Source organism: Notothenia rossii (genome assembly GCF_949606895.1).
Source record: "Notothenia rossii genome assembly, chromosome: 4".
NCBI lineage: Eukaryota > Metazoa > Chordata > Actinopteri > Perciformes > Nototheniidae > Notothenia > Notothenia rossii.
In genome coordinates, this window is record NC_136902.1 from 87732508 (window position 1) to 87759436 (window position 26929).

The window sequence follows — 26929 nt, forward strand, 5'->3', positions numbered from 1 at the left end:
AGACAAAAAAATATATAATAAATAATAAAATAAATAAATAAAGATTAAAATAACAATAATAAGGCTGATCTAAAAAACAATACTATTTGTTTGTTCCAGAGTTGATGAAATAAGGCGAGGCATGTTTATTGATATAGCACCTTTCAACACAAAGCAATTCAATGTGCTTTATCAAAAGGAAAAAGTCACTGGACCTTAAGGCAGTGTTACTTCTCTTTTTTTACTTCAACCATTTGTTGTTAGTTAGACTTTGTCCCAGTGCTGTCTGCGTTTCTTAATGGAAGTTAAAGACATGACAGAACTCTATGCGCTCAGAGATAGTGTTATCGCTCTCTTCTCCCTGTCAGACCACGAGCCATGCACTCTCCTAACGTGACCTCTGACCCTGGCACCTTGCGGGGTGAGTGCTGCCTGCGCCTATTCTGCTCTGTGTCGAGAGGTCGAGTGGACTGGAGAGCCTCGGAGTAGACCTGGGGGGGAGGGGGGGTAGGGGGATGTTAAGTGGTGTGGCCCAGCTGTGACGTGCGGCCCGTCGGTCCATTTAGAGCTCCAACCCCACGCTGGGAGATGGTACGTCCCATCAAGCTGAAGGGACCGAATGCTAGGAACCAGCGTGTTCTTGGCTCTGTCAAAATGTCAAAATAAGAATGTCAAATTGTAGGAACATCACTCCTGCAGCATGTTGGAACAGAAGCTCCGGGTGTCCTGTGGTGCTTTTTTTTAGTGGCTTCAAGAGCAACTCAGAAGCTAGAGTTTACATGTTGTGTTTACTACTGATGTACCTTAGTATATCCTTGCAGTCTGTTGTGTATCAAAGCAACAGTATTCAAATACTATGTTCTGCCGCACAGCTTTCTTTTTGTCCATCTCAAGAGGATGAAAACCGGATCCCTGAGGATTTGAATGTTAAATAGAAAATGATTCATGGGAATGATCGCTACATATCAATCATTCACAAAACACAATGTGTCCACGCACCCAAGAGTGATAGGTGCCACATTGTGCGGGAGACGGAGAGTGGATTTGAAGGTTCTTTTTCAGTAAACATTTAAAAGAGGGAACAAAGGCGTTAAGAAGGAGCTGTTTTGTTGCCCCTTTTTTAACCTAAATAGGCGGTCAGTCCGACCGAGCCCTTGGCTTCAAAGTATTATCCCACACATGCAATTACCATTTCTATCAACTGGGGAGAAAGATTATGCTTTTTGGGTGTTCTTCTGCGTTTCTTCCAGTGGATTCACTTGGTGAATGTGACACGTTTTGTGTCTCCCACCCCCTATTGAATTTAAAAGTTCCCTATTCTTCGAGTGAGCTGAGGAGAGTCCTACACGCGGGCTGAATAGACACTAAATCTTTCAAGGTTAGGACTTAACCTTCTCTCACTCTAATTCGTCTTCAAACTTTAGTCTGAAACCAATCAATATCAGATGATTGGTAAACAATGTGCAGTGTCTGATAGGCAGGTACCAAGGGCCCTCAATGGGATTGCAAATGCTTTGTGCGTCCCGAGTCGCTTTTGCTCTAAAGCACTGTCACAAAAAGTGAAATTACCATTCGCTTGGAATGATGCCATTCATCTTTGTCACAGCGCCAAGCTCAGCACGCAAGCCGCTCCCCTCAAATTAATTCCTTGTTTTGCATCAGCTGAATTTGCCCAAATCCAGGAGGATGGCTCCGGCTGCACCTCGCCTGCATTCTTTAATGTGGCAATTCCAGCTGATTTCACTATGCACACGGCCCGGTGGCTTTATTTACAGCCTAATTCACAAAGGAAAGGAAATAGGTATGAAAATAAGTTGGGGAAAATAAGATAAATCTGTTTGTGAGATTTCAGAGGCCCGGCATGTTAGAGTGACAAAATATACATAGCTGGCTCCTGAGAGCCGGTTGTCGATTTGTCATTTCATGTTGCAGGAGCTCCTGTACAAAGGTAATGTCTTCCCTGAGGCTCGAAGCCATGTAATATAAAGAGAAAGCGTTGTAGAGGGAACGTCTGAGGGACTCATTTGTTATCCTGGATGAGATATTCACCAATATGTCAGTGCAGTTCAACTATAATTGAGAGAGAAAAGACTGTAAACAAATCACAGATCTTTTTATTTTCTTTTTCTTTATCAGCTTTTTGATGTTTAAACCCAAAGTAACACGCACCTTGCTGCAAACCACTTTACATTCTGTTAAAGGGGCCCTGTTCTGCTCATTTTCAGGTCCGTATTTGTAATTTGTGCCTCTACTGTGACATGTTTACAATACAGCTTTATTTGTTAACCATTGTTTTAAAATAGAAAGTGCCGTATAGAGAAATACATAAATGAATAAAATCAAAAAAATCAGACTGCATTTACATTTCTCATACTGGCTGTGCTGCAGCACCTCTTTTCACCCTCTGTCTGAAACCAGAGCCCAGTCTGCTCTGATTGGTTAGCTGGCCGGCTCTGTTGTGATTGGTCAACCGCTTAGAGATGATAGCCTATCACGTACAATGTGTTGGAGCGCTAGCCAATAGAAGCGCAAGAGTAACAGTAACTTTGCAGACCGTTTACACGCACACAAACCATACAACACACTACAGGGAAGAGGAAACTCCAAAAAGCATAATGGGGCCTCTTTAAGTAAATGTGCTTTGTTACATTCTATTAGTGAAAAGACTACGTTTTCTGCCCTAAAAAACACAACTGAAATGCAACTCTTTGATAAGAACATTCTATGATACTACTATGCTTCTCAATATTAACCAGAGCCCAGTCTGCTCTGATTGGTTAGCTGGCCGGCTCTGTTGTGATTGGTCAACCACTTAGAGATGTCCCGCCTCTTAGCCTATCATGTATAATGTGTTGGAGCGCTATAGCCTATAGAAGCGCAAGAGTAACACGATGTCACTATGTAACATACATAAAAAAAGGAGTCCAATGGAGGTGTTTCAGGCAGGGGGGGGGGGGGGGGGAAGTGTGTGGGAGGGAACTTTTTTTGTAGCCTTTGCAGACCAAACCTATATAACATTACAGGGAAGAGGACACTCCAAAAAGCATAATGGGGCCTCTTTAACTAAATGTGCTTTGTTACATTCTATTATTGAAAAGACTACGTTTTCTGCCCTAAAAAACACAACTGAAATGTAACTCTTTGATAAGAACATTCTACTATACATCTCGATATGAAGACATGAGTTGAACATGTCCACTAGGGGGCTGTGACTTATTCCTTCCCTCTTTCCTTTACTCCTCTAAATGTCCCTTGCTCCCGGGTAACCTAGCCCTGCCATCATAATCCTCCCGGCAATTTAGCGGTCACATCTCTGTTGTTTTCCCCCTCCAGCTCATGTCGATGTTATCCCAGTGTTGTTTCATGGTGCAGAGCCCACGTTGACAGCAGTGATGAGGTTTTAAAGAGCGGGTTGTCCTCTCCTCTCACTGTCCTCTCCCTCGTTGTACTTAAATGCTAAAAATGGTTCCGAGGCTAATTTATGGCCGCGGTGGCTGTGACCACTGATTTGTGATCACCCTTCTGTTTGTGTTTATGGGAACGAGCCTTATATTTTTCTCCATCTTATCTGCCGGCAGATGGACAACACGGTCTGACAGGGTTTATTTCCATGTTTGCTTTTTCCGGCACAAAGTATGATGGAGTGCAATTACCAGGAATGTAGAGTGAAGCCCTCCGGGTCGAAGGCCTTTTCCTCCCTGGTACGAGTAAACCAAAGTCTCAATTCAAATGTATTGCTTTGAATGTGTGGTATTTCTAAGCATAGCAAAGCGAGGTTTTTACTTTTTACATTTTGAGAATCTGAAGAAGCTCTTGTTTGGGACGAATGTGATCAGGGATGGTAGGAGAAGTGGGGAGAGGAGCTGCTGGAGATAAGTGGGTCAGGCCTGAGAGAGTGTTCTTCACCTCAGACACCTGCACCTCTCCACAGATCCCTCATCAAGGACTCACTTTGTCCCCGGGCTGCGCCATTGTCCGCTGAAGGGCCCTCCAGATTTCGTTCTGAATACTTCCCAGTGCTACTCCCCAAGACACAGACAAAACAGCAGATTCCAAAGCGCCGGCCCCTTGGCATTCCCCTTCCTTTGGGAGATAAAGAGGGGAACTTCGGCCCTGATTCACTCCTCCACTCTTCATCCCTCTCCACAAAGCAGGAGATGAGGAGGAGGAGGAGGAGGAGAAGGAGAAGAGGAGTCTAGCGAAGGGGGTTATAGCGGAGGGGTGGTCTCCGGGTCACAGAGTGATTAGTGAGGAGCAGCTCCTTTTCCCCTTTGGTCCTCCTCCTCTGTGGTCACTGAGAAATGACTTCCACTGGGCTTACTGGGGAGTGTGGGTGGAGAGGGAAGTGGAGGAATTATTCCCTTCTGTCTGTCTGGACTATATTTAACCTGCCTGACAAGATGGATGTTTCCAAGGGAATTCTCCCCTCGGCATAAATGAAGCCATTATGCTCTCCTCTCCTGTCCTCGATGCTTCTCATTAGAAACTGAGGGGTTTGTGGTGAAACGTCAAAATCAGGTTCAAATACAACCTGAGCACAAACGCAGACGTGCCGGGTCACCGCAGGCTCTGCCACGATGTGAACGTTAATAAGGGACAATTTCGCAACTTACTTTTCACAGGACAAGTGTGTATCTGCACACTTATACACACACAGGCACACAGAGGTCATTGGGACACTTAGGCTTTTTAAAAAGCACAAGAAATACATGCACTCTCAAAAACATGAGGACATTCATATACTTTGAAAAATTGATATAATCCAATAGAAAAAGAGGTGTGTCCTATAGTACTTCAATGCTGCAATCAGAATACCTGTATTAGTCCCACAGAGGGGACATTTGCATTTTTACAGCAGACAGCTTAATGTTACATATGTTAACAAAAGTACTAAGTTATGATATAATAAAAAATCTAATAAAAAAATAAAAGTAAAAAAAAATACTTTTCAAAATACAAATCCTGTAACAGTTCTTAGGATTTAGCAGCCAGGTATATATTTCACAGTTATTAATGGCATATGTATATATGCATTGACTTGGAGTTGCTGAGTCAAATGACGTTAAAGCTATTGAAAACAATTGGAATACCAATATTCCTATAAAACAGAAGAAGCACCAAAATCCATTAAAAATACTTTTCAATGACAAATCACTGCACTTTCACATGTATATTTTGTATAAATTAAATGGATGTGTCCTACAATTCAGGGTGCATTGACTTAGATTCAACAGGTCACAAGACATGGAAGCTATTAAAAACACAACTTTTCAAATTAGGAAAAACTGCATTTTCATAAGAATATTCATATAAATTAAAACGAGCAATAACATCCAGTAAAAAGGTCCAGTGTAGTTCAACGATTCCACATTGATTTGGAGTCACCGAGTCCCACTGGCATGCTTTTACACATGGACACACACACAAAGTTGTGGTGTGGCCAGCCGGTGCAGGAGTTGGAAGTGATTAGGGAGAAATATGCCTGTCTGCCTGCAATGTCAGTAATAGGCAGCAGCACATCAAAGTCCAGGCCTGTCAGAATGATCCGGATCAAACCGGCCCCCATCTGGAAGCCATAACTGACTTTTCACTCATTTAAACACTCTTAAAACACACTGAACAGACATGGAGCTCCCGTCTCTGCTCACCACTCACCACCACTCATATCAGCACCCTCTGCCGTGTGTGTGTGTGTGTGTGTGTGTGTGTGTGTGTGTGTGTGTGTGTGTGTGTGTGTGTGTGTGTGTGTGTGTGTGTGTGTGTGTGTGTGTGTGTGTGTGTGTGTGTGTGTGTGTGTGTGTGTGTGTGTGTGTGTGTGTGTGTGTGTGTGTGTGTGTGTGTGTGTGTGTGTGTGTGTGTGTGTGTGTGTGTGTGTGTGTGTGTGTGTGTGTGTGTGTGTGTGTGTGTGTGTGTGTGTGTCTCTCTCACTCACTCCCACTCCCAGCACATTGTCTGCCTCTGTTCGTATTTTCACATCATGGTAAAAGTCCATATGTTTCACATTTGTGCATTAGGCTACTAATTTTTGATGATAAATGTTTTCAGTCACACTTCCAGACTTTTTTTTTGACAGACTAGACGACATACAGTAACATCCACAGTGCTCCAGTGATCCATTATGAGTAATATAATGTACATGCTACACTTTTAAAGTAGCGTGAACATAAAATCAAGATTATATTATTCTTTAGAAGGGCATCAAAATAGGAATCAACCACGGCCTGTTTTTCTTCCTTAGCAAAGATAAATATCGTGTCAGTGCGATAATGATGTGATGCATTCTGGGACAATGAGTGCTTCCCTTTTCGCCCGTCGCTCACGCCGTGTTGACTGGACTGCTGGACATATATTGTCTTTCCAAACACAAGTCGGACACGGCTTTAAGTGTATTTTAATTGGCTTTAAGCCTCCTTCCTAAAGCAAACAGCTGATGCTGGTGCGGTCAGCGTGGTGACTGACGGGTGGCCTGCAGTCGGGCGGGGTGCGGTCCGATTGCGTCTGTCCTCTCCACCGACAATCTGTCCAATACAGGACCCCAGTGTGTGTGTGTGTGTGTGTGTGTGTGTGTGTGTGTGTGTGTGTGTGTGTGTGTGTGTGTGTGTGTGTGTGTGTGTGTGTGTGTGTGTGTGTGTGTGTGTGTGTGTGTGTGTGTGTGTGTGTGTGTGTGTGTGTGTGTGTGTGTGTGTGTGTGTGTGTGTGTGTGTGTGTGTGTGTGTGTGTGTGTGTGTGTGTGTGTGTGTGTGTGTGTGTGTGTGTGTGTGTGTGTGTGTGTGGACTGCAAGTCTGCGTACATGCACACAACTCAGTGGATAACTCCGGGGTGTTTCACATCTGAGCAGCGCACACTCGCTACTGTGAAGGATCTTACGCCTGGCAGATAGCATCTTGAGCAATAGTGCAAGTGATTTAATATTAACAATTAAAGTAGGCATGTCAGCGGGCAGCCCAGGCCCCCACTGCGGCCGGACAGGGAGTGGGCCTACTCTCATATCTCCACCAGACAGGGAGACAGGGGGGCCTCCGGCTCCACAAACTGCTGATGCTGCTAACGCACGCTACTTTTCATTCCCAACTTTCACTGAAAGTCTTCTGTCTTTTAAAAAAAAAAATTATTCTCCATGGATCAAAAATGCCAGTCAATTGTTTTTTTTTTGTTTTTTTTATGGTACACAGTTGCTAGCTACCATTGTTACGTATGTTGTTGACGTTGGCTTTAGAGTCAAAAACAAGACTTACGTTGGATTCATTGAGTGAGTGATTTGGAGAAAAGAACTAAGTGGTGGCAAGCCTTGAAGAAAAAGTTGTTCAGAGTCTGAGCTCAGCATATGGAGAGAAGCCCTAAAAACGATTCATTTTACAAGAACCAAGGATCTCACTCTTAACATGGCCAACTCCACTCTCATAAAATCTATAGACATCCATTATAAAACACCCAGGCCCTTATGAGTTTTTTCGCCCGAGCCCAGCAACAGGGCCGTCTGCCTCCAAAACCCCTCTGGAAGTGTTTGAAAAACAAAGCGAGGCTTCACTTCAACCTCATTAACTAGTTATAATAAACAAAACAATGTGTTTTTAATGGATGGCGAATCCCGTCTCCCCCCTTCGCCTCCCAGCTCTGGTCCAGAGCGACTGGCCAGCGGTGGGTTTCCCATGACTGCAGCTTGCGGTGTCACGATGATGGATGGGCAAGGTTGGTGGGGGCTGCCTCTTGCCCTCCTCCTTTGGGACGTCCCGCGGACTGACAGGCACATTGTGGCGCTCGACCCGAGCTGACGTACTGCTCCGCCCGCTGGCAAGACCACAGAGAGACCCGGAAAAATGCCCGCTTTTCCACTTTCACATTCAGCACCTCACACGAACAAATTGAGAAATGCATGCAGGAACATATACAAGTTCGTATAACAAGAGGAAACCACATTTCATTCATTTAAATGGCACTACGTTTTGGGGAAAAAGGACAAAAATGAAATATTTTTCAATTATTTAATTATGCTTGTTGGCTTTCCCTTTCCTGTAGTGTGTTATATTGGTTTTTGTGCATGTAAAGGGTCTGCAAAGACTAAAATCCAAATTCTCTGAAACGCCTCCATTGGACTCCTTTGTTTACTTTAGGAACATAGTGACATTACTATGTAACACTTGCAAACGTGTTGGATAGCGCTCTCAGATATTGTCCGTGATAGGCTAAGGGGCGGGACATCTCTAAACGGTTGTTCAATAATAACAGAGCCGGCCAGCTAACCAATCAGAGCAGACTGGGCTCTGGTTTCAGACAGAGGGTGAAAATAGGTGCTGCAGCACAGGCAGTATGAAAAGACATAGTGCATTTGAATTGCAGGAATAACAACTCCATATGAAATAAAACAAGATCAAACTGAATGTCGAATTGAACACTGCAGGTATGGTATAATCCATAAATATGAATGAGGTCATTATCTCATAAATGTCCTTATAATTTCATTAGGAAAGCTGATAGAATATATATTTTTAAGGCTATTGTCTGATATTTAGTCGCTCAAAGCTATTCTGTGTAGCTTTGGGTTGGCGTGCAGAGCGGCCACCTGTACCTGAGGACGCCCGCTGGCCCCTCAGTGGGGGACGCATTAGCTTCCTGATGAATACACACCAACAGAAGCTCAGCACAAATACTCAGAACGTCGTGCCACACATGTGCACACACACACATCTCTGTCTCCCCTCCTCTGTTCCCTCTCTCAGAGCTCTTCTGGAATACATTTATCCCAGCTAGTGTAAAACAATCCAATAACAGCCAGCACCTCTCAAAATAAAACAAAAGCTCGCCTCACGCTGGTGTTGTAAAACAGCTCAGCCCATTACACGCACGTACGTGTTACCGTACTGTAAATGTGCCCTTTGGGTAAAAGCACATTCTTCCTTCACTTGGTGATTTGGGGGATTATAGTAATAGAGATGTTTGTGGTTAATTCAGCCTTTTGTCAAACTGCAGTGTGTTTTATGCATGCTTCTGGTTGCAGTTGTTGCCATGTGAGCTTGATGAGTTTTTTTGTTCTTCACGTTGAATGCTTCATTAGGTCAAAGGTCATTTGAATAGACGGATAAGATACAGGACTCACAGACAGTGTGAGGGTGACCACGACCCGCGCGACCCTGTTCAACGTGTTTGTAAACAGGATGTCATTAACACTGGGAACCAGCCAGGCGCACAATGACGTGTGTGTGTGTGTGTGTGTGTGTGTGTGTGTGTGTGTGTGTGTGTGTGTGTGTGTGTGTGTGTGTGTGTGTGTGTGTGTGTGTGTGTGTGTGTGTGTGTGTGTGTGTGTGTGTGTGTGTGTGTGTGTGTGTCACTCCCAGCACATTGTCTGCCTCTGTTCGTATTTTCACATCATGGTAAAAGTCCATATGTTTCACATTTGTGCATTAGGCTACTAATTTTTGATGATAAATGTTTTCAGTCACACTTCCACACTTTTTTTGACAGACTAGACGACATACAGTAACATCCACAGTGCTCCAGTGATCCATTATGAGTAATATAATGTACATGCTGCACTTTTAAAGTAGCATGAACATAAAATCAAGATTATATTATTCTTTAGAAGGGCATCAAAATAGGAATCAACCACGGCCTGTTTTTCTTCCTTAGCAAAGATAAGTAGTGTGTGTGTGTGTGTGTGTGTGTGTGTGTGTGTGTGTGTGTGTGTGTGTGTGTGTGTGTGTGTGTGTGTGTGTGTGTGTGTGTGTGTGTGTGTGTGTGTGTGTGTGTGTGTGTGTGTGTGTGTGTGTGTGTGTGTGTGTGTGTGTGTGTGTGTGTGTGTGTGTGTGTGTGTGTGTGTGTGTGTGTGTGTGTGTGGGGCAGAGATGGAGAAGGATGAAGTTGATAACATTTCAAATAAAACACTCTCAAATAAATCAGCACCCTCACAGTTCTCCCAGAACTTCCCTTGTACTGTTCTGTCCAAACAACATCCAGGTTAACTTTGTCACATCAGATAAGCGCCGGGCTAATGTGATGAAATGTAAAACTCGGCGTGGCTGCTGTACAGTGGTGGATTGTGTGAAGCGGCACTAAGTGCACTCAACTGTCAGCTCTTATTGTGGTGTCAGTCCTTCCTTCTAATTAGTGTCCTCAGCGGGCAGGAAGTGGGCCTGGGCTGGACTAATCTGTCAGAGAGGCCAGACCATCCTCGCCCCAGCGACTGTTTCCTTAGATAAACCCCGAGCCCTTTATCTAAAAGAGTTGTAATACTCAGGGGGCCTGGGAAGCCCCTAGTGATTCTGTTATTACTTCTTGAATCTTTACATGAAATCCAAACACGGATGGAATTTTACATATTTTAATCTTGTAAAAGATTCAATCTTGCGTGAGAAAAAGGTCTATAATAAGGGATTTGTGTGCGTTGGAAGTGCGTTCCCATCGCGGCGCTGATTGCCGTGCTGACAGGTGTTGATTGAGCATGAGAGGGAGGAAGCGCAATGAAGGACACTTCCTGGCAGACAGTTTTATCAGCCAGGGATTGGAGGGGTCAGAGAGAGGGTGGATGAGGTTATCACAATCTGGTAGTCGTGTACTGTATGCACCTTCGGAGGCCTGGCAGCTGGCCACAGTTGCTGACCATAGTGTCTGTCTTATTCATATAAACACTGTGTGAGTTATAGCCTTAAAGCACAGAAGTTTGTTTTTTCTACTCAGTTTATATTGTGCTGCTGCGGTTCAATAGGTCATGGAATAGGTGGAAGGGCTTTCTCCGGTATGTCCAAAAGAGACCTGAGGGTTGTTTGTGTATTGTCTAAGGGCGCTGACACATCCTGGACAGATATCTAATGCTTGTACAGATTGCCAGGCTGTCTTTTGTTGACTAATGTGCGAAGCCTATACCAGAAGCGAGACGCAGAGTTTAAGGACTTTTTTGGCTCACACAAAACAAAGTAACAGGCAGGAAAAGAGAAAGTGAGAGAAGAGGAAAGGGAGAGTGATGGGGGTGCTTTCCCTCCCTCCATCCTCCCTTCCTTCTCTCACCACCAGCGGGGTCCAATTCCTCCAGTTGAGCGCTCAGAGCCAGCGGCGGGCTGATTAGACCCGCACCCCCAGCCGCGCTTCGCCGAGGACTCTGCAGCGGGACGACTTCAAATGCACCTCGCTCCTGCCACCCCGAATAAAACCTGACTGGTCCTAATGGACACGTTTTAATCTCCCTGGGTTATTTGAAGATTTCTCCAACCCGCTGCTGGCCACAGCAGAAACAAATTCCTCTCGCTTTGTTGATTAAACCGCTGCCTCTCCACCGTTGCTTATCGTCCAGCAACGAGCTGCTCTTTTTAATTAAAAGTGAGACACCACAAGTGTGCAATTAACAGCTGGTAATTATAGAGCTCTTCAGAAGTGCAACACTCCACCTTCATTTCAATTATATAATGGACAAGTGGCTCTTTGATCTCCAAATTAGTGAACTCTTGTAATATTTGTTTTGTGGCAGATTTGGAGGGTTAATAGTGGCCCATGGTGGCCTCCCTCTTCCATGATTGATGTAAGAGCGGAAAGAGGGATATTAAACGTGGGAACGGTCCATCAGGAAATGCAAATAACACCTTCATGTTAATGAGCAGGCGGTGGGCCGGGCTGGCCAGCCGTGGCGTTTCATGTGAGAAAAACAAGCGCCCACTCTGCTGCAAACTGATTAGTACATTTGAATTTGAAAGTTTAATTAAGAGCTTCTAATACAGATCGTTTTGGAGAGTGACACACAACATTTAATTGTTTGATACTTAATTTAGCCGCCTTTTGATTGCAAACCAAGCGCGGGTAAATGTGTAACGCGAGTGTGGAAGCACTGAGCGCCATCCCAAAGGAGGCGGAAGCCATGCACTTCATTAAAAAACCTTTAACTGATTAGTGATAACTGATGAAAATGTATTTAATGACCAATGCACTCTTTGAGTGTATAAAGCGGAACACTTGTTCACTTTTAATTACAATTGATTTCCATCTATGTACATGGCCGTGGCATTGTTAGTGTAGAGCCAGCATTATTTCACTCAACCCAGTCCATCAATATGGAAAAAAGACCTTGATTGATTTTGGCTGCAGCAGGTTCAAATGAAGCGAATATTAATTAGGTGCAACACTTCTAATGTCTTAGGGGGATGCTTTCCATTCTGGCCCTTTTTTTTCTCTCCAGATTGTCAACGCAAGGGGTTTCAAAAGAAGTTTAATCTTTGCGCTGTTGTGATTTGTAATTGCTTTATTTCCCTAGTCAATAAAGGTCTTTTAAAAATGTTTTCTTTTACAAACATAAGAACCTGCATTTTACTTTGCAGTGTGCATATAGCTTCTTTTATATGTTATGTAAAATATTTGTAATGTGTGAATTGTGTTTAAAATGGCATTTTAGCTTCATCGTTCTGAATTGAATTCAACATTTTGTAACAAAGATCGAATACAAAGTTAGCTAATTCTCCATGATAAAGTATAACAGGCTTCAATAAATCCAGCTGTTATAAATAAAGAGATGCAATAAAATAACTATATTTTGGTGAAATGTAACCATTAAAACCCACTTGTAGAAATAATGTAATACCAAATGCATTTAGCGCGTTCCTGTTCAGGCAATCTGTCAGTCATTCCAACTCATGCGACTCCAAATATGCACAACACAGGAAAACCAAGGATAGAGAAAAAGCATGAAGCCAACACTCTCAAGTCACTCAAGCACTTTGGAATTTTTCATTGGTGAATATTGGCAGCTCATTGTGAAATAAACACCACGTATTTTAAATTCAAACCAGGTCATTATGGACGGTTCTTAAACAAAGTGTCAGTCATTAAGGAGACCATGTGGCTCTGCTTACACTCCCTGTTTGTTTGAATTAGGATGAAGAAACAGCAGATTTCTGTGATCCTTCTCATCTGTCTGAATGACATACTTAGCACACGTTACAGCTCAGCATCCCCCCCCCCCATCCCCCCCACTAGGGCAGAGTAGGAACAGTGATGTGCTTTGCATCGTGTGTGTGTCTGCTTGTGTGTGTGATGTCAGTCTAATCTGAGTCTTTGTTTCTGTCATGTTCTTCTCTTTCCCTCATTGTCCCTCTGCATTCCCGCCTCAATCGGACTGTCATCTGGCAGCTGTCACTCTCCATCTATGTCCCGCCTCTGCCCTCCTCCCCACAAACACACACTCACATTCTCTCACAGGTTAAAAAATCAAATGCAAGTACGATTAAAAAGCCTGTTGAATGTAATTACCGCAACAACAACAAAAGATGTATCTCATGGACCACTAAGGATTGTTGTCCACAGCTGACGTTAAATTGAACGAACATCTTTCTGCGGATTGACATACTGTAGTCCTTTTGATAAGAGCGTTCTACTCTCCTTAGCAACGGTCAGTTATCCTTAGCAACAGTGTTCTAGCAAGAAATAGAAGACCTCTTGAATGTCCTAATTGACCAATCAGAATTCAACTTTGTTTTTGTGATAGTTGTCAGTTGGACAAAAGCTGCTTTTGGTCCATTTTCCAGACTATTGCTAGGTTTTGTTGTAATGGTGTGCTGTTGCAGGTTGATGCTCTTTGTTCACTGAAAATGTGAACAGTGCACATTCAACAATGTGTGAAAGCAAAGAAATGCATGTTAAGAAATTGTCATATTCAAAAATACTTTCATTTAATTGCTAAAATATCATGTTGGCAGGTCAGGCAGAATTCCCCTCTCAGTCCTGACAATGACCTTCCCTGTTTATGTCCAGAATGCCATTCAGAGCTGTGTAGTGTTACTCACAGAGACAACAATCCCCATACAATAGTACAATCCTACTGTATTGCCCGGTTAAATCACCTGCTAAATAGAGGGAAATTGACATCCATAACAAATAACATAAACAGCCTCAGTGCTCCGAGGGGGATTTTGTTGCTCGGGGCGCGGGCCTGAATGTTCGCCTTCCAACAATCATTAAACAAACATCCTCTGCAGGACCTTTCCATGCCCGGGTCTATTCCATATGTCACGCTGTGGTTTGGAAAGTCTCTGTAGCCGCGGACTTTATTGTATGTAACAAGTTCTGTAACAAAGTTAAGGTGGAATTGGCCTGCAGCTGTGGTGGTGCTCGAGGCAGACCCTGAGAGTGGAAACCCTCAGACAAAGTCGATTCGTATCCAAAAATATTAAATTGAATATGTCAGGTTTGCAGTAGGTGGTCAGCTTGTCACATTAAAAAATAGTCCGTTCCAATAGTTAGGTTTTCTTTACCAAACACAGACCTCGTTTCTGATTGAATTCAGTATTTTAAAGGAGTAACAGTACCTTGTGTTGAATTGAACTGGGGGGGTTTGTGAATTCATGTGGCCCTTTGTGCATTTCAAACAATGCCTGTATAGATAACCTCTGACATGCCACTGTAGTGCCACAACAGCAATATTAAGGGCTCCTTTTCAGAAGCTTCAAGTGGCAGCAAGAGGTGAGAAAAGACTCATTAAATGAAGCTGAGCAGAGAAATGGGAGCTTTTTAAACGACTAAAGGTTCCTCCACAAAGAGAAAGTAAGGGCTTGGCCGGTTTAGGAGCACCCTGAATATACACTCCAACTATTTCAACCCACCCCAAAATCTAAAATAAATATTATTTTGTTCTGTTCGGTGATACAGTACAAAGAGAAGAAGATCCAATATGAAATTCCTCAGTCAAATCAATCAGAATCAGAAAACTTTATGTATACTGGGGAAATTGGGGAGGGATGCTCAATTAAAAAAAAAAATACAAAAAAAGAAATACAATTTTTTTTATTTATATTAACATAGGAAAACGTAAAAACAAACAATATAATAATATTAATATTTAAATAATATTAACAACTATACAAAAAAGTACCATAAAAAGATGAATACAAACAGAATAAAAGTGAATATCATATTGTGAATATGACGGCAAAAATATGTAAAAATGTTTATTTTCAAATATTTAAAATGTTTTTCTAGTAATTATGAATGATTACATTCAAGATGTGTTGAGTAGAGAGTAATCTACTTCTAACAGGTAAAGACATTTTAAAAAACATTTATTTTTCATTTTGAGTTGAACTGTCTCCTTACATTGCTGACACAATTTGTTTCTGAAAGTGTGTGTGTGGTCTTGGCAGTGTCTGCTGTTGCCCCTGTGTGTGTTTAAGGTGTCCAAGTGATGAGTTTGAGTTTGTCAGATGCCTCAGCCCTGACTTGAGGGCCATTTGTCATTGGTGGGATTCATTATACGTGTCCCTAACCCAAACACCCCCCCCCCCCCCCCCCAGCTGGGCAGTGTGATCACCACTGACCCCCTGTGACAACCACAGCACCTTCATTATGTCACCGCAGCCCCCCTGTCACTACTGCAACTCTCTAACCGTCTGGGTGACACCCCTGGGTGGGACTCCAATCTCTCATCTGGAGGCCCGCCTGTCTCTGAGCCTGTCACTGTGTGTGTGTGTGTGTGTGTGTGTGTGTGTGTGTGTGTGTGTGTGTGTGTGTGTGTGTGTGTGTGTGTGTGTGTGTGTGTGTGTGTGTGTGTGTGTGTGTGTGTGTGTGTGTGTGTGTGTGTGTGTGTGTGTGTGTGTGTGTGTGTGTGTGTGTGTGTGTGTGTGTGTGTGTGTGTGTGTGTGTGTGTGTGTGTGTGTGTGTGTGTGTGTGTGTGTGTCGGCTGTGTGTGTGTGGTGGCTGTGTGTTTCTAGTCTGTGTGTGTGTGGGTGGCTGTGTGTTTCTAGTCTGTGTGTGTAGACATTGGTTTTTGGGTGTTTAATGTTGTTATTTCTCAATAAATCAATATGTAATTTTGAACACTTTGATTGCTTAGTTTCTTGGCTGAATTCTCCTCATATATTCACCCATCTGGTTCCTCAAACAACACTCTTCTACTCCAGCTTTTGCACCAACTCATCTATAACACCTTAAACATATTTTCAGGCACATAAACTGACACCTAAGTTAATTAAGTAATTTCCTTTTAGGTATATATTTTTGTTATCCTTGGCCAAATTATCATATTCTCCTTCCCGAGTGGAATCATTTCAGGTAACACACTGGACACTGTTGTACTATTATACCTCTCCCCCTATTTTCTAATCAGCAATTATTCAATTATGTCCCATTACTTGGAGGGTGTTGCCAATGTCGCCGCCCTGGGCGTTTAGCCCCTGCTCTCTGTCAAGGGGAGACCCCAAGGGCCCCGGCGAACGCCTGTGATTAGTGTTGCGTCTGCAGAGAGGTGACAGAATCCCTCTTCAAATATTTTGTCTTCATTTTACGGCTCTGAGATGCAATTATGGAGCAGCAGTTCATTACGGCAGCACGTGGCGCTTCATGTTTTATGCATGCCGCCTCATTTAGGCCCTTTATTAACGAGCCCGGTCTGACCAGGCTGCTTCAGACTCTCCTGCAGGCTGCGGCCACCACCGCCTGTGTTTCTGATAGGTGTGTGTGTGTGTGTGTGTGTGTGTGTGTGTGTGTGTGTGTGTGTGTGTGTGTGTGTGTGTGTGTGTGTGTGTGTGTGTGTGTGTGTGTGTGTGTGTGTGTGTGTGTGTGTGTGTGTGTGTGTGTGTGTGTGTGTGTGTGTGTGTGTGTGTGTGTGTGTGTGTGTGTGTGTGTGTGTGTGTGTGTGTGTGTGTGTGTGTGTGTGTGTGTGTGTGTGTGTGGTGGCAATATGAGTAAGCACGAGTGAGTACACGAAATAGAGTGGGCCAGGCTAGATGGAAAATAAAAAAAAGGCAAGAAAAATGTGATTGAGAGAAAACTGAATGAAGCAGAGAGTGTGTGTGGTCAGTGTAGTGGACACTTCACCGCCGTGCCCTCTTTACACCAGCAGCTTTCCTCAGAACGTGGTTCTATAGTGTGCAGAACGGTACAGCCTGGCTTGGCTTTAAGGCACAAGATTGAAGGGGTGGGGGCAGCAGGGGTGACTAACTGCACCTCCCTCAGCAGAAGAAAACTCCATCTGCATCCAACATTGAGACAGATGAGGCCAATTTGGCTCTTTAAATTTCTGGGCTGTGATGGATGTTGGGTGGCTGTGCTCAGTGAGAGGCTGGTATAGGAAGGGTGTGAGAGAGGGGAGACAGGTGAGGAAAGAGAGAAAGAAGGAGACATCCAGGGTAGGAAGAGAAAGAGAGAACTAGGGAGGAAAGAAGGGTGAAGGACACTCACCTCTGAACATGAGCGGTTAGAATTTTTAGCTAGAATTGATTTATTTAGACGACATTATGAAGACTCAGGCTCAAGGTGAAGACATGATGAAGACTCAGGCTCATGATGAAGACATGATGAAGACTCAGGCTCATGGTGAAGACATGATGAAGACTCAGGCTCATGATGAAGACTCAGGCTCAAGGTGAAGACATGATGAAGACTCAGGCTCAAGGTGAAGACATGATGAAGACTCAGGCTCATGGTGAAGACATGATGAAGACTCAGGCTCATGGTGAAGACATGATGAAGACTCAGGCTCATGATGAAGACTCAGGCTCATGATGAAGACATGATGAAGACTCAGGCTCATGGTGAAGACATGATGAAGACTCAGGCTCATGATGAAGACTCAGGCTCATGATGAAGACATGATGAAGACTCAGGCTCATAGTGAAGACATGGTGAAGCTCTCGTTGCAGTCTTTGTCTTCCCAAACTGTTCTGAAGCGATCAAAGGAAACTTGGAACTTGAAACGTTGCACCAACTAGGTTAGGTTGTATTCAGATGTACCTTTGTGAGGCCATGTTCCCGTAAACCACCTTAAACTACACTCCAGATATTATGTCTGACTCCTAGCCAATGGTGCTAGCTGGTCCTTTATTAGCCAGTGATCTTATACTGCTCATGACGAGAGGGCGGAGACACGGCTTATATCTCCATGAAGTTCTATATGAGGTTTTTTCAAATCACACGAACGGAAAAATTAAACTACAGGACTTACGACAAACGGCGCTATTTATTTCTTCCAGGTGCCCTCGTATAACGGACACTGGCTTTCCAAGTTTCAATTGAGGCAAAACTGAAAGCTGAAATTTGTATCCAACAATGGTCATTGATGGAACATTTTCTGTTAGGAGGGTTGCCAACAAACATATGCCATAACACACGTAATGCCCGCCGAGCTCTTTATTCTCTGTAGTGTTTGTATAGCGCACAATGCAAACAAATGGGGACATGGTTATTGATTCACCGATATACAGTTCGCTTTTATGCATCTGATCTCAATCAGGTGTGTCTCATTATTCAAGTCATACACTTGAATGTGCCCAAGCTTGGTTGCATGACTTAAATTCTAACATTTCTTATGTTACAAATACACATTTCATGTAGTCGGGTTGTATTTGCCTCCAGTTTTGCGCAGCTTTGACTGACTGATGGCCTTCCCACTGCAGAGCAGAGCTCCCATCTGCACTGCAGATACGCCCCGCTTTGATAAGAACTACCATCCCCGGGCCTACATAAATATTTTATCAAGTATAATGGAAATTGTCAAATCAATCTAATTGTGTAATGCATTATGAAGACATCAAACTTAAACAAAGCACATATGCTATCATTTCTTTTAACGACCGGGACAGCCTGGCTGGGCTGAGCTAGCGGTTTGGGACCCAGGGGGCCTCAGCAGGGCTGGGGGGGCTGGCAGCAACCACTCTGGATATATGTCTCTGCGCTCTGCCCAGACCTGCCTCGCTCACATTTCATCAAAGGAATCAATTTCTCAAATGTGCACAACTGTGAGCCATAATTATATTAGAGCCCAATGGCAGTTATCCATGACATGAAAGAGGGAGCGAGAGGAGAGAGGGGGGGGAATGCATCTGTGCATGTTTGTGGTGACATGTATGATATTATTAACAATATTACTTGAGGTAAACATTTAGTGTTACTCAGGTTTGGGGATTAATAGATTACATGTAACAGGATGAGGTGATCAGGTTACAAAAAAAGTTAAATGTCTTCCCATAGTTACGTAAAAATGGTGTCATCACATTACAGTTACATTCATTTTAAATAGGGATGACTAGCAGAATAACAATATATTTTATAGGTAGACGGACTGCCTGAATTATATTTTTGGTTTTCATTTAGGCTACTTTCATTTTTTTTATTACATTTTTTTTTTTTCAGTAGGTGAACACTGACTTGTTAAACTAAAATACTGTGTTCGCTTTGAAATCTTGTATTAAACTTAAACAGCATTTGTAAACTATACTATTCCAAAGACACACTTTTGAAAATAAATATCTTGGTTTCTTTTTTCCTATGGTTAAATTGTTCTGTTGTCTCACATAATACACTTTAATACAAAACCATGTTATGAATATGTGTATTCTCTTCTCATTAATTGCATTGCATTTGATATTGGGGTAATCCAAAAGTAACGAGAAATGAGGTGACTTTGATGTATGACACTTAGATTAGGCTATATTCATCACATCTTTAATAGGTAACTACTAATTGGAAAGGAGTACATTTTAAAGTAACTCCCCAAACCCTTAATATTAGGCAATTATGTGCATTGTCCACCTTTCAGTTATATGTCACTGTTGTTGGTGTCTGATAAGACAGAGGGATTAAGATAGAGGGAAAGGAAGATAGATTAAAAAAAACAGCACAGGTCAGCAGAAAAGACAAATCAAAAGCTGAGAATGTGTGACATGTCTGAAGAGTGCCGAGTTGACCTAAAGAGAACACATTGTCTCCACATGTCAATTCAGACTAGAAACAGAATAATCGATAAGTTAAAAAAATGTGTCTCTATGCAGATGATATCCACCTCACTGACTCAAGACACACACTTAGAAAATGCTCTCAAAAATGTAGTAGAAACGTTGTTATAGATTCTGGAGACTCAGACAGATTATTTCCCTAATTTTAAAGTATTACACCACTCAGACTTCACATGCTTACAGTTTAATTCAGTCCAGCCACTTCCTCGCCTCTCCTCTTTCTTTACCCCCTCCTCTTTCCTCCTCTCATCTTTTCTATCCAGGGTCAGCGTGTGATTCGGAGGGCCCTCCCCTCCTCTCCGCCCCGGCTGATGTATGGCCTGTGGAAACAATGTGAGCGCCGGGTTGTTATTCTGTTTGCTTTGCATTTGACAGGCTTGAGTTAGCGTCCGACTGGGATGCTATCTCATTAGGCCGAATGCGGGGGCTACAAAACAATCATAAAAACCGTTTGGCAACTGGCATCCCACTTAGCAACACCTGTCAACATACAGGCGGAAGATAAACTCCGCAAATTAGAGTCAGGGCTGAGATTGAATCAGAGAGAGGGCAAGAGAGGCAGTGAGATGTCCATATGCTCCGTGTTGTTAGGGAGTTAATGATATGAAGTGGAGGGGTTGATGTGGAGGCTTCCTCGCTGATGACATTGATTGTGGTTTTAGGACGTGTGTGTGTGTGTGTGTGTGTGTGTGTGTGTGTGTGTGTGTGTGTGTGTGTGTGTGTGTGTGTGTGTGTGTGTGTGTGTGTGTGTGTGTGTGTGTGTGTGTGTGTGTGTGTGTGTGTGTGTGTGTGTGTGTGTGTGTGTGTGTGTGTGTGTGTGTGTGTGTGTGTGTGTGTGTGTGTGTGTGTGTGTGTGTGTGTGTGTGTGTGTGTGTGTGTGTGTGTGTGTGTGTGTGTGTGTGTGTGTCTTACACATACATCTCTTTGTTTATCCAACTTAATTCATTTGCATTTCATTAAAAAGAAATGTGCTTTGTTAATCCTTCACATCAATTATCTCACACAACCAAAGAAGAAGAAGCACAGCAATGTGTCTCTCAATACAAATGTATCAAGAAATAAATTGTGAGCTCCTGATTGTGTCGTCTACAATTGTCGTCCCACACCTCAATCCTACATACTAAATGTTTTCGTCTTCTAAGCAAACACACACACACACACACACACACACACGCGCACACGCGCACACACACACACACACACACGCACACACACACACACACGCACACACTTGTTATTTTCCTCTGCTGCATCTTCCCTCCTCACCCTGTCCAAACATACATCTTTATCAAGCGGCTGTTGTCAGACAACATTAGATAATTAATAGGCCATTTGTCAGGCCTGTGAGAAACATGTTAAAATCCCCGAGCAGCTCCCCAGATAAATCCTGCCGCGCACACAGACGCCTTTGTTGTGTCAGCCTGCCATCGGAGCTGCAGATTTACCATTAAAGGACCCTCATTATTAATCACAACTAATGCTAATTAATTAGGTGTCCGTGTGTGTTTGTGTGTGTGTGCACAGAGGGACCGGCTCTAACTTTCAGTTTGTTGTGCGATGTTAATTGGTTACTCGGCCCAGGGCCCTTAATGGAGTGTTTTCCATTTGGAACGGGGAACAGTTGACTAACACAGGGGTGAAAACACATAGACAATGCTCTCATTAATTAAGACTGTGTAAAGAGCTCTGCGGTGTGGTGTGTGTGGGTGTGTGTGGGTGTGTGTGTGTGTGTGTGTGTGTGTGTGTGTGTGTGTGTGTGTGTGTGTGTGTGTGTGTGTGTGTGTGTGTGTGTGTGTGTGTGTGTGTGTGTGTGTGTGTGTGTGTGTGTGTGTGTGTGTGTGTGTGTGTGTGTGTGTGTGTACAATATGAGTTCTTGAATGGATTTGTGAACATAAACATGTATCTTTATTCTTTCTTTCTACATTTTATCGTTTAAAAATAATATTTAACGCAAAAATGATTTTCCATCCAAAAAAACTACATATTTACCCATCTGTTATTTAACAGTTTGAAAAAGACAAAACAGTAAAAAAACAGAACTATTGAAAAATGTCTTATTTATATGGAAATGTCCTCTTTCCGTTGAATTGTTTACAGTTATATAAACAAATACTGAGATATATTATGGACAATGGGCCAGGACTGTACGTATACAGCTACCCTAGGCAATGTGTTTGTATCACTCAGTACCACAGTCACCCCAACGGACCGGCGGACCAAAAGACTCCCCAAAAGCGGCGCTAAGGCCTCCATTAAGCACAAAGACAGAGTTAATTAGGAAGCTTATTGCCTGTCCCGAGGGCACGGGGCTCCGAACGCTCCCCTGTACACCCTGCTGAGGGAATGTAGGCACAAACTGATGCTCTGTAATTAACTGCGCTGAGCAAATCAACAGCAGCCATATTCTGTTTGGCAGTAGATGTGACAGCGTTACAATTAACAAACTAAAGATAATTATTGTTATTTTGTTTTGAATTCATTCACAATGACTTGTCTCTCCCAGACGCCTACATCTCCCTCAGGGTATCCTTATTTTTCCGGCAAATTAATCAATGTGCAAAAACAGCGATCCCCCTTAACCCCCTATACCACATATTTAAATCCTCCGAATGATTTTTTAAGTAAGTGTTATGAAAAATGTAACTTTTACCGGGGTTCTGTTTTTTGTGTTTACCCGTCAGCACAAATAGATATTGATGATTTTGCTGGTGCAGAGATATAAATGGAAAGCAGAGGAATGATGAAGAGGTCGGTCTCAGAGTTTGGATGGGATGACTAATGGAGGGGATCATGTGTGATTATGTCTGACCTGGAGAACAAGGGTAAGCCCCCCCCCCCCCCCCCCCCGTTCCCATTTGTCTGTTATCACAGGCAACAAATGATGTCTGCAGATAAGCACGAGGGCCGGTCCTCCTAAGGTGAAGAGTTTATTTCCATATTTCATGATCTAAGACCCCATCAGTCAACCCATAGACCCCTTTTATATATCTAGAGATGAAGTGGTTTGTGAAATGGGCCTAAGTCGATGAAGAATGTACCCACCTTTACAAATAACAGTGTTATGTCCAGTTAACAAAAGAGAAACTAAAGAAACAAAGAATCACAATCAGAAGATCTTATGTTTCATTATACTCATGCACAATCACAATTTGCAGGCTTCTCTCTATGCAGATTCAAATAGTAAGAAATACATAAAGCAACGAAAATCATTACTACGTCAATTAAATCTACACATGTACAGGTAGCCCAAAGGTACACCATGTAAATATTTGAGCTGTGAGTTCTCAGATTTCCACAGGTGAGGTGTTGTACATATAGCTGTTGGCCTGAAAAATTGGTAAATGGAGCTAAATATATGCTATTGTTAGAAAAAGAAGGACAGCGGTGCAGGAAAAAAAGAGAGACGGGGGGGTTTGACATGTCCACAGGTAGGTTATTCCTCTCTGTAAACATATGTATCCATTTGTCCCGTGGGTGCGTCCCCTTGGCGTCCCGTTGGCAGTGGCCGGGTCACACCTCCATTAGGGGCTTTGTCACAGTGATTAATAGCTCTTTCTATCATCTTTAATTCACTCCCTGATGATGGCGGCCATGCTCGCTGCTCGGGGTAATCGTGTGATGTATGAGTTCGCCCAACACCTCGTGGCAGAGGTGAAAACCATTCCACCCATGCAGATAGCAGGCCCGGGAACAAATGTTTGTCCTCTTTAATAAGAATTAATGAATTTGGCGTCAAGCACGAGCATTTAAATACACACTCGTGTCTGTTTTTGCGTAGTGCGGGGAAGATTTTAAAGCAATATTGTTTCCTCATTTGTATTAAGATATTTCAGATTAATCATCATCAAAGTCCTGCTTCTATTTTTACACTTGTTTTCTTGTACTATCACTTCAAGTCATGGTGCTTCTCCCAGCTGGAGTTCCCCTCCTCTACCCAGGATTACTGTAGCGCTCCCTCTTTGATGAAGGGCGTCAGCTTGCAGTGATGAAGTAACGTCCATTACTGAACAAACAAACAGGACTATTTGCCTAAAGTAGGCACTCAGAAATGCCTGCATTATTCTCACACACACACACACACACACACACACACACACACACACACATACACATACACATACACATACACATACACATACACGCACACGCACACACACCAATCCCATCTTCTGTGCTCGGTGTCCCTGCAGCCCCACACGCAGCTTCAGCGTTCGACTTATCAATCATCTGCACATGAAACCACAATTTTTAAAACTCTGAACATATAGCATATGTGCTTTCGGCCAACGTTTACCTTACTGAAACATATATGTTTATGAGCTGAAATGCTCTCGTCGAGTCCGCTGCACTGGGGGAATTTCTGGGCTGAATCAAATATAAACTTGGAGACCAGTGTGAGGGGGGGGAAATGTCAGAGGAGAAACAGCAATGGAGGGATACAGTTACCTTTAAAAGCTCTTGTCCCTCTCACATATGGCAAGCTTCACATTCAGGACTTTAACCGCGTCACTCTGCGCTGAAAATCATTACGTTGACTCCCAGAGCCACATTGGGTTTCATACCCAACCCCGGCTCAGCAAAGTCTTTAAAAGACTTCCCTCTCAAACACCGGGCCCACACAGTGCGGGTGTCAAACACAATAGTTACACAGAGACTGTGATCAGGTATTGCCGCTGGGAATGACTATGAGAAGTACTTGAGCTGTAGATCTGGTTTGACAAATACACGAACATACTGCGTTACACAGAGAACGCAGCCAAATATCCTTAACAGACAGCTGATTCAGCACAATATGTTCATGCATAGATTTTCTTTTTCCCCCCACAGCAAACTCACATCTTGACAGGAATTATGATTCTTAACTGTCAGAGGGAAACCGCTCCTGTACGCGGCAGTTGACAGTTTTGCTTTCCTTTTCACCAGACGGGTTTTTTTTTTTGCCTTGCACATCATTTAAAGATATTTATACGCAATGCACTTGGCTTGTATTGTGCCTCAAGTATTTTATCAAAGGATATGGCAGTTTAAAAGCAGAACCACATGAAGAAGTTCAGTGACTTTGTCCAGGTCTTGAGTTAATCTCTCAGGTTAGTTTATGACCACCTGTGGCCAATCACAGTGACCCGTTCAGTCAATCAGAAGCACGGTTACTTCATGGCCAGTGAACAAGAAGTGTGTGTGTGTATCTGTGTGGATCAAAGGTTCAATGGCTGACAGCGCAGCGGTACAGTGTCACACAGGCAGCCCTTCAGGAATGTTCCTCAGCGCAGGGATGGGTTGTGGAGCCTCATTAGCGGAGCCCCCCGCCTCTCCCCGCGGCCTGTCAGCCCCGATAGGTGCTGCCCATCTCAGACGCACGCCGGGGGGGCGGCCGCTTCCTGTGAATCATTTCCGGCTTCAAGTGTCTCTCTGTCTTTCTGTGTGACACCTGGCTGGCTATCTTCCACAATGGCTTCTTCGTAGAGTGGTGCAGGAATGAGTCCTTGAATTGAGTTAGCAGTTGAGTCGTCTCGAAATCAAAGGTCTCTGAACTTGTGTTTTAGTAGATGCCTGAAATCTTATCTGTGGTTGATACAAGCTTACAAGTTTTTGTCAGTTTTGTTTTAACTACATAACACATGTCAGTAAATACCCCACTCATGAATGTTGTGTTGGTGGTTGCTATCAAAAACGAGCCTTTCTACACATGATCACGTTGAACCGCCTTTAGCTTAGCGGTGGCGTTGTGAAGTCATGTGACTGTGATGAAGTTCATTTAAAGCCGAGCATTAGCTTTTAACTTCTGCCAATTGCATTTACGGTTCTATAATCATAAAGTGGTGTTGATATTTGGACTTTATGCTGCTGAACAAAACGTATATCAAAAATGTGTATTTGCCAAAGATCTAGGTTGGCCTACCAAAACACATCATCATTGCATCACACGTTTAGCTCTGGCTTTGTCTGAAAACCAAACAATATCATCTCAATATCAATATCAAGGTATTTGGTCGACAATATTGGGATATTTGACTTTCGTCATATCGCTATAAGCCCTAATCGTTTCCATGCAAAGGCAATCTTACAGTTGGAAGTTCAATCTCCAGGTCAAGTTTCCTTATAGGCAGGATACCAAACCCTCAATGGCTCCCCTAAGTCACTTTGGATAAAGGTTCAATCTAATGTAATTTCAAGATATCGAAATAGAGTTAATGTATTGACCAGAACCTAAAAATGTATCTGTCTCTGATTTCTGCTTTTGTGAGACCTCAGAACAATGCTATGTTGCTCCACCTGCATGCTGTGTCAACACTATGAATGATTCAATCCCTCTTCCACCATTCAGCCACGTGTGCCGCTCTGAAGAAGCCCAGTGTGGGTCCAAGGGTCGTACATCTATGTCCTGTTTCACTCTATTCACAATTAACCCCGGTACGCTTCCCTCTGTTTTCACTGTATGGTGGAGAAAGAGTTCAGGAAAAGGAAATATAAAACAGTCCGAGCCGTACAATGCTGGGCAGACCCTGCCTGCCCACCTTGGCATCAGCTCAAGCTAAAATCAAGTTTCTGCTGCAGGCTACTTTTTTTATTCCAAAAGCCATGTCTTATTTAACATTTGGAAATGAAGTGAAATGTGTCAGTTCGGAGTAGACCAAGAACATACCCACTGACGAGAAAAAGGCAGAAAAACATTGACATTAGGAACGAGTGTGCTCCCTCGTGCTCCTGCGCTTTATTACTGAGCTCAATGAAAACAGGCTTGGTCACATGAAACCCACACATGTTGTTTCACATCTGTTGGACCTCTTGTCTTCTGCTAACTACTAACTTGTCAGTGTTAGAAATATAAATAACATTAGAAAGACAACCTGTTGTGAGTGTTAAGTAAGAGATCAAAAATCGCTACCGACAGTGACGTTGAAGATGTTGGCTGTCCGTGTTCTTTTTTCATTAGACTGCCGCGCTGCACATTATCCCAGTTATTAAGTGGCCACGTACCTAAAACAACAACGACTTGATTAAAAATATTGTTTCAAAAATGATCATACTGCTTCCACAAAAAAATAAAAAAATATTCTCCTCTGCGTACCAATGGCTGGAACTACAGCAACAGCGACGTACCTTAAAATGACGGCAGCACTGATCAAGATTTTCTGGAACTGTCCAAGTCTGTTCTCTTCCATTACCCAGTATTTAAACACTGCAGAACCCATACTGTGTTCTCGTTAGTGTTTACTTCCTGTCCGTCTTCTTCTGTTGATGTCCAGCGCTC

General features: G+C 43.2%; 1 protein-coding gene across 1 annotated transcript in view; it reads left to right on the top strand.

Moving 5' to 3' along the window:
* Positions 1–26929, top strand: part of mecom (MDS1 and EVI1 complex locus) — a 165879-nt gene that overhangs the window by 28454 nt on the left and 110496 nt on the right.